The sequence below is a fragment of the Tamandua tetradactyla genome, chromosome 10 (assembly GCF_023851605.1).
Source record: "Tamandua tetradactyla isolate mTamTet1 chromosome 10, mTamTet1.pri, whole genome shotgun sequence".
NCBI classification, from domain to species: Eukaryota; Metazoa; Chordata; class Mammalia; order Pilosa; family Myrmecophagidae; genus Tamandua; species Tamandua tetradactyla.
Genome location: NC_135336.1, coordinates 39701070 through 39710870, shown reverse-complemented (window position 1 = coordinate 39710870; position 9801 = coordinate 39701070).

The following is a 9801-nucleotide window of genomic DNA, read 5'->3' as shown; positions in this document are numbered from 1 at the left end:
TAGGTGTTCTTAAGGATTGGCTGGAATGGTTTTGGTCAGGGTTTCTGATCATCATTTTTTAAATTGGAACATCTCCCCTGGCATGTCCAGTCTCCATTACCCTGTTCCATTTTTTTCCATAATGCTAATGACATTTAGTATGCTATAATAATTTACTATTATTGTCTTTATTGTATATTGTATTTCTCCTCCCAACTAGAACGTAAGCTCCATGATGGCAAGGATTTTTCTCTTTCTCATCCTCTGATATAAGAATAGTGTCTTGCACAGGGTGGGGACTTGGGAAATATCTGTTGAATTAATAAGCGAATTTGAGAAAATAAAAAATAGAGAATTAAGCACATCTGGAAACATAAAATGTTTAAATCTGAAAAAAGACTTGGACAAGATGCAAAGAAAAATTAATGGGACAATAGAATCATGAGAAGAGGGTAGAGAAGAATAGCCAGGGACAGCACTGAGACTTTAAACCCACTGCCTTATATTTTTTCAAAAGGGATGTTATTATTTCACGTTACAGTGATGAAACTGAGGTTAGACAACTTGTCCAGATTCATATTGCCGATTTAGGGTGGGGGCAGGGCTCAAATACACATCTGTCTGGCCCCAAAGCCCAGATTTAAGTACTGCTCTCTAATAAATTAACTATTACCACTCCCATGAATTAGAGAGTGCTGGAGGGAGCCATCTCATCTCATGGTCCTCATTTTAATAAAGTCAATAAATGGACAGGGTTTTTTTGTAGAAAACAAGCAGATTCATGCACAAGCGATTTTGCAGATTTACCACATAAAGAATGTCTACTTACATGAAAGCAAGAAGTCTCCCTGAAAAAAATTTTTATCAGAGGATGTTAGCATGGGCTCACCCACCAATCAATCCCTCAAACTATGGAACTTGAAATTTCAAAATGTGTCACATTGCCTGGGCAGTAAAAAAGTGCTCAAGTATTCATGCATTCAACATCTTGGGGGGTGGGGGGCACGCATCAGATGTCTCTTTGCCTGGAAATGCTCAGGGTAAGCAATGTAATGGTAGAGATGTCTACCCTAGAGTCATAAGCATCTTTTCACCCCACACCCATGCTGACATTCCTCTACATCCATTTCATCTCTACAAACTGGAACATGGGTGTGTTTTACCACCTTCATGGCTACCAAATTGCTTTAAGCAGCAACATACAGTAACCACAAATATCTGGATCAAAGTGCATCCATGGTCAAAGTGGATCTGAAGTAGTAATAAGGATAAAAAGGGTCAGGGGTGCTATGTGTTTAGAAACTTCAGGGACAGAAAGACAGAAAAAGAAAATGATAGCTTTAACAAGTTCAACCATGGAGAAGTTTGTATAAACTAGGGGTTTTCTATGGTTCCCAATCATAAATCCATTCATGTTTACCCTATCCCTTTGCCTTATTCTTTTTTTTTTTTTTATGCTGTATGGCAGGGTTTACATTTCATTCTTTTTTCCATGTGAGCATCCCCTTATCGCATCACCATTTGTTGATTTTTGTTTGTTTGTTTGGCTATTTGCTTGCTTGTTTGTCTGTTAGGGAAGTGCATGGACTGGGAATAGAACCCACATCTCCCACATGGCAGGCAAGAATGCTATCACTGAACTACTCTTGCATTCCCTTGCTTTAATAGTTTAGCTGTTACCCCCAAAACAGGGGAAAGACAATTTTTTCTGAAAAACCAAAAAAAAAGTAAATCATTATCAAGCATGTGATTTGGAAATAGTTGTTCAGGCATAAAGAACAAACAGACTAAGTTTTGTCCTGAGATAGTATTAGGGTGTGTCACATAAATATTTCACACAAGTTACCATTTAAAGAAGCACAACCTGACAGAGCTTCAAGAGTATAGTTTATATATGGAATACCATTATATGTGAGATATAGTCATTCTTAAGCTTAGATGTTCATAAAAATCAGGTGAGTTGAGATAGTTATTTAAATTTCAGAGACTTCTTTACACATCAGGGCCAAGAATCTGAATTTTGAACAAGCCACCAGGTGATTTTAATAAACCACTCTTTGAAAAATACTATCATAAGACAGCATGGTGCTAAGGATGCAATCACAGTTAAAAAATGAGTACTTACATTAGGACAGATGCATTTTCAGAAAGTAAAATGAATCAAGTCAGGAGTGCATAAACAGTCTCCAATGTTACTCAAACAATTGTGAATAATCTTTTGGAAAGAAAACTGAAATAAATCTTTAGTTCGTCCCATCGTTTGTAATTGCACTCTCTCCAAATCTCTTAAGCATTTTAATGTTCATCCTCAGAAGATAAAAATTTCTATTTATATTTCAGGGCTTCATATCACTGGACAGTAAACATCACTCTATATCACAAACCACACTTAAAATAGGAGCTATTATTTTTTAAATGTCAGGGACTGTTTGTATACACACTATTTTGTTCAATTCGCACAACAAACTTTAGAGGTAGGAATGATTACAATCCCATTTTACAGTTTAGGAAACTGATGCCTGAGATTTGGCAGGGTAAATAAGTTTGCCCAAGGTCACACAGCTAAAATAAGCTGAGCCAGGATTGGATTCCAGGTCTTTCTGACTCCAGAAGCTCCAGCCCTTAAACTCTAAGCAATTCTTCCTCCACTAGGAACATTGGTCCATACCGACCCTGTGCATATGCTCTAACGAAAAAATGCCAACAAACTGCATAGCTTACCATAAATATACAGTCCCAATATAAAAACATGTCTATTCCATAAGAAGTATTATAAAATCAAAATGTAAGTATGCCCCTTAAAAAATCAAATAAAAAATAAAATTTACATCAATAGCCATTGTTGTCATTCTTACCAGACACACTTTAACTATGGAAATAGTCATTCTTTTTGCCAGCACATATATTCTTTTTTTTAGTGTAGCTGCTACCTGAGTTCTCCAGTGGGTAGTATTTCCTGATGCATCATCTTCTTATAACTACTAATATTTAAACTTTTTTTTTTTTGCCAAATACTAATATATTTAGCTTTTTACTGAAATTTCTCAAGCAAGCAAATTAATCCCTCCCAATCCCTCACCACTACACATAAACTCAAGAATTTTAAAAGAAATAATACTGACCCCCCAAATCATAAAATGGACACATCCTAAAATGGATTTTCTTTTACTTAGAATATACAGCTGACTTAAGATTCTAAAGACCCCATAATTTTTTTTTTCCTTAGCTAAGGAAAACCTCTTTTCTCTTTAAAACAGCTAAACCTTTAGCACTTAGTTCCTTTAGCTCATTTGCTCCCCCACTGCTAGATTCCTCCAGCATCGTATGCTAGCTTGTTCTCCTTCCATCCGTGATTCTGAAGGACATTTTGTATTATATTGTAGATTACATCTGTCTCTGCTGCTAGACGGCCATAAACTCTGTCAGCATAAGGGTGACATCTGTTTGGTATCTCTGGCACTTAGCATAGTACCTGGCACTGAGAAGGCACTCAATAAAGGTGTGGAATGAGTTAAGGAATGAGTGACCCACAAAATTTAGTAGCTTCTAAAGCTTGATTCTTTCCTCCATCCTGGTCAGGATAATAATTTGAGCTTTATTAGGTGTCTTTTTCTTCTTTACTTTACTCAGGATTGAAATGCCACTGGTTTCTCACATGATCACCAAGACCGTGGACCCAGTTCTTTGCCAGTCATCACACTGAGATACTTCCAAAGCAGAAACCTTCCTCCCTCTGGACTGCTGGAGGCAACTCCAGTGTGTGAAGGCTGGGAGAGTAGATACAGCCTCCAAATTTGGAAGTGAAGCCTAAATAGCATGGTAGGGGGTAGAAAAGCAGAGGGCTTACTGCTCTGTCCAGAAACAAGAATAGAACTTGCTCTGAATAGAATCAGTATAATCAGAGAGAAGAGGGAGTGGTATCCTACACAGAATTTAATGTTTAGAAAGAAGGGCACACATCTTCTAAGTCAGGATGGCCAAGGGAGACCTCATCCTTGATATATCCTTGCTGTAACCACTGACTTGGTTTGTCTAGAGTAAGTGAACTTAGAGGAAGAGGCCCTTCAGGTGCTAGGACCCAACTGGTGTTGAGAAGGCCTCAGGCCTCTTTCTTATTCTAATTCGGAGTTATCTATTTATGGAAAGTTTGTTGTTGTTTTTTTTTTTGTTTTAATTTTTATTTTCTCTCTCTCTCCCAGCCCTACTCAAATCACATTTAATTGCAAAGTCAGAGCAGAGTCAGCCAAGGGTGAATTCTGAAGTTATGAAGGTATAAGTTCTTTTCTGGGAACATGCCTTCCCTCCCTCCCTCCTTCCCATTCCTTTCCTTATTCCTTCTTCCATTTCTTGCTTCCTTTTCTCCTATAGTGTGATGGGCATAGTTAATTCATTTTCCTTTTCAAGGGGCAAAGTTCAGCATTTTCACAAATTAATAACAGTCAATCTGAAATTTGATAAGAGAACATTGGAATTCCAACAAATTAGAAAGCTTGGTTTTGAATGAAGAAGATGGTACTTTAAGCAAAAAAGTCAAATGACGGAAAAGGAAAACATCCCTTCCCAAAAAGCTAAGCAATCCTAAAGCCTAGAATCAATTTTTACATTGTAAAGAGAGTTCAGCTTAATTTCAGGAAATTATTTTTAATGCCACTTTTTTGAGCACTGTCAGATTGTTCTTTTTAAAGTTGTCCTTTCTGGTAGACCAGCCCAGTGTTTGTGTGTCTCTGTGTGTGTTTATTTATTTTAAGTAACTCATACTATATGACAGAAGGTGAGTTGATACAAAAGCAATCATTTAGCATATCCTCCTCCTGCGCTCAATTTTATCTCCTTTACATCAAAACATCAATGCTTTAGTTAACTCCTCAATTGTATACTTCTCCTGTCTGTTCCCTTCTGCTGCAGGAAAAAGCAACCGTTCTAGAATGAGCTGTATTTCCTGAAATGCAACTGCTCCTTCAGACATTGTTCCTAGCCTATAGTAGGTTCCTGATCCCTAATAATCCCATTTCATTTTGGGGGTTTAAGTTATAACCTTCTATTGGATGCTCCTTGCTGTAACTTTACCTGGTAGTGATTCCAATTCCAATAAACCCTCCTCTTTTTTTTTTTTTTTTTTGAAAAAGCTAGTTTGAGTAGATTTCTGTAAAATGTAATAAGAAGTAACACATAAGTTTAAAAATTTTTTAAAGACCACCTAGCCACTCTAAATGAGTTCAGAATTCCTGGAGTCATTGAATAATATCTGAGAGTCTTCAGAAAACACAAAGTTAAGACTGAATTGTTGAAAACCAACCTAAATTCTTTTTGGAATGAGTCAAGGAATATAACAAATAAACAAAGAAATAATTTACTTCTGAACATACGCAGGTGTGAGGACATGCCACAAACATTGTGAGTAATCCTAGTTGAATTTCTTGGGGTTGAGGGGAAGAAGGTGGGTTCTGCCAATTACAGAGTGTTGAGCTAGACAACAGGCCTAGATAAGATTCTAGAAAGTGCTATGTAGTATTATACCCATTCTATTCCTTCTATTCACATACTCATTTTTAGAAGACTTCCTCTGCCTCTAAACACCTAAAGAACAGCCCTCCATAACAGGTGAATCCTTGTCCTCTCACCTGATGACACTGAGAAGGGGGATGTGTTTTGGTTTCCACACCCTTGGGAAGGCTGGCTATCCTACATGTCCTTGAGTTTATGTGTGAGAACCCCATATTCGTACAATTAATTTCCCTTTTTTCTTAATTCTTATCTGAGTGACTTCACAATCCTTGGAACTAAATGAAATTTAAGATAGGCAAGTGAAGGAAAGATCTGTGTGTACTTACAAAAAGGACAAAGTAATCGCTAAAAGGCAGCATGGTGTCACTAAGACTAGCCAAATCTTATTTTCCTTTGGTGATTGAGTTAATAAACAGATAGCTCAGTAGCACTGTAGTATTATAGATGTTAGAGATCTCTTGTTTTCACCTGACAGATATCTCCCTGCGTTTTCTTAGTGGCATTTCGATCTTAATTTGGAAAACTAAAAGCCTTCTTTGCATGCAATCTTTTAATCTATCATTTTCTTAAAGCTTTACTTCGATTTTTCAAATATGTTCAATACACACAAAATAATGTAACATTTATGTGAATTATAGAGCATAATGATAATATGAACACTTGTGAATTCACCAGGAACTAACATGTTACCGATATATTATATCCACCTAAATATGCTTGACCTAACCTCACCCCCTGCCTTTTCTACCACTGCCCCCTACCAGACTGGCATGCAGTTTTGGTGGGAGGTTTGAGCAAAGTGCCCTTTTCCCCCTGGTGAACAGGTGGGCGCAAAACATGAATGTAGTCAATTGGACTCTTCTGCTCTCTGTGTGCGGTGAAGAATGGAAAGCAGTTTAAGCAAATTCATAATGATGACATGCTAACCTAAAGTGATGTCAATTCCTGGAGTTGACAGTGTTCCTGGGCTTTCTGAGATCCAGTTCTCCAGCCTTTTCTTTATTTCTGAGAGCTATTCCATTTCCTCCCATAATTCTCTGTCTTCTTTTTAACTAGCCAGAGTTTGTTTGGCCTGCTTACGAACGAATCATCACATAGCATTAGCAAATGTGAATTTCACAAGGCTTTTGATAAAATCTCTTCAGGTATTTTGATGAGTGGACTGCAAAAAATGGCTGGGATGAGAGTGAAATTACAAAATAAATCCACGTCGCTGAGACGACATGGACAGGGATTAGACCAGACAAGGGGTCTTCATCTGCGGCTGCAATGTTTCCTTTTTCATAAAGAAATCTTAAGCATATCAAAACAAACCATAAAAATCAGCTCCCAGGTGATCATTATATTATATTATTCTCTATAAGTTTCTTTAGGTTTAGATAATGAAAACTTAGGTGTATCTTTGACGAACTCAACTATTGTGGCCAAGGGGGTGCTGATTAGTGGATCAATATTAATCTATTGAGAGCTGCGTGCTCTGGGTTCTGCTTTGGACAATGCTTTAAAAAATGATTCCCAGTGCCTGCCCATGTAAAAAAAAAAATGGCTTGAAAAAATGTAAAGAAGGCATCAAATTTGTGAATAAACCAAAGATGGTGACCTCAAGAGCAAATATATTGAATGAAATAATCAGCATAGAAAAAGACTTTGGCAAAACAGAATTCTGGGCTAAGCCTTATCAGTTGAAGAAAATAATATTTGCCATTTATTGTGTGCTTATTATCTGAAAAGCACTGTTTAAAGTATTTTACATATATTATTTTATGTAATCCTTACAACAGCTTTATGAAATACATATAACCATCTCCTTTACACTTGAGGAACTGAAGCAAAGAAAGTCTAGGTAATTTGTTCAAGCTGCAAAGTTAGGAAGTGCTGGAACCAAGATGTTAACCCATGCTGGTATAACTCCTGGGCTTTCTGAGATCCAGTTCTCCAGCCTTTTCTTTATTTCTGAGAGCTATTCCATTTCCTCCCATAATTCTCTGTCTTCTTTTTAACTAGCCAGAGTTTGTTTGGCCTGCTTACGAACGAATCATCACATAGCATTAGCAAATGTGAATTTCACAACTACCACACAATACCAGGCTTATAAAGGCTTATGCCTTTATTTATTCCCCCAAATAAATTAGTCAATATAGAATGGAGGGTACATGGCTTAGCCCACATTTGAAAATAAACAATTTTTTTTTTTTGAGTAAGCACAATAGCAGTCAGCAGAGTGATGTGACTGCCAAAACAGCTAATTCTATCTTAGGCTGCACTAATAGAAATATTGTATCAAGGATGAGGGAGCTAAGGCCACGCTGTACTGTGCACTGCTGCAGCTCCCATCTCCCTGCTCTGGAAATCATAATGGAAAGAGCACACCACCACAGTGCTGCTAATTCAGAAGACAACCGGCAGAGACTGAGAGGAGACCAAAGTGTGTCTGCAAAGAATGTTTTAAGAAATTGGGACTCTTCAGGCTGGAAAAGGCGTAACTCAAGGCAGGAGTCAGTCCTGATAGCTATTTTCACATAATTCAAGTGCTACATGGAAGATGGATTAGATTGTTCTATGTGGTTTTAAGGGAATAAAATAAGGAACAATGGGGGAAAACTCAAAAGGAGAGAAATATGCTAACTATCGGGAAGAATTTTGTAGTGGTCAAAACCATCAGAAGATGAAACACACTTGGGAAAAAGTCTAGTACAGTCTTGGGAAGAAAACAGTTCCCAGGAGCTGGATGTGTCATAGCAGAAGTCCCTTGCTGGGGATATTGCTGAAGCTTCTAATGGGACGGTGGCTACAAAGACCTCCCTGCTAATGCTAAAGCCTACTGATTTGATGACAAAATTCATTAGTATAAAATCATCATCCACTTAGAGGCCAATTTTTATGGGATGATCCTCAAGTGACCCCCTGGTAACTTGTTCCCTTGGCCCCCCTGAAACAAAAAGGGCAGAAAGCATTCAGAACTGAGAGAGTCTAAAACCTCAATATTAATCCAGCTTTGCTACTGGATGGATAATTTTTAGGGAATCATTCAAACCTTTCCCTGCTTCAGTTTTTCTATCTTTAAATAGAAGTTCCCTCTATCTGTCTCACCTACCTCATGAGGATTTTCACGAGTATGCTGGATATCTCAGATGTAAAAGTTCTTTAAAAAATTAAAATCAATATGCAAGTATAACTTAAGATCACTATAATGTAAGTCCTGTTCTACACATCAGGACCCTCACACCTTCTCCGGTACCCCTCTCATTCCTAGATTCCTTCTTATCTTTCTTAGCATGGTTGATCTTTTTTGTTGTTATTGTTGTTCATTTATTTTACAAATAAATGTTGAGCTACTGTTACATGTTAGGCGATGTGCAAGTTACTAGGCACTGTTGGAAAACAAAAAGATGAAGCAGACATATCATTTTCCTCAAGGTGTTTTCCATCAAGTAGAGATATCTATCAATACACAAATAATGTAATACAAAGCAAAGTATTTGAATGCCTTAAGAGTAATGTAGAAAAAATGCCACAGAAGGTCACACGGTGGGAATTCCCAAGATGCTTTGCCTAGCATCTTCTTAGGAAGACAGGGAATTCTCCTTTCTCTCTTATCCCCAGCTCTGCTGGGACCTGGTAAATTTTGTTCTTAAGATCACGACATTTTGCATACATGCTAAGTGGTCCAACTCTCTGAATTCTAATTTTAAGTCCCTTTGTATTGGCCTTGAGAAGAGAGGTACGATTTCTCCTATCTTTCCTTTATAGAAATCAAACAAAAAAGTAAAGCCCTCTAAGGTCAAGTACAAGTCATAAATTGTTATGTAAGGCAGAACCTCATCCCTGCAACAATCTAGAGTTTAATCCACGGAACAAGGCTTTTTTAAAACAGTGATTTATTACAAGTTTGCTTTTTTAGGTACTTAACAATGCCTGTCCAATAAGATGTCTGCTTTATCCTGGGATCAGGCTGATTTCCCCCTTATGTGCAAAGAGATGCTAGGGTTGGTAGAGTATAGGTTAAAGGGAAATTGTACACACTGGGCAGGCAAGTTGCAACAGGTTCCATAAACTCCATGTGATAAGGAGTTGAGAAAATTTTCTGCAAAGCGACTGTCATTGGCTTGTATGTGTGAAAGATAAAAGAAAATAATATTTATCAAGTGTTTAGTATGTTCCAGACCTAAGCATTTTAAATAAATTATTTTATTTAGGATAATTCTTATTTTAAGGCCCCAATTTACAAATGAAGAAATTGAATCTCAGAGTGATACAGGAATTTTTCCAAGGTCACACAGCCAGGAAGCAATCAAATCTGAATTTGAACAAAATCAT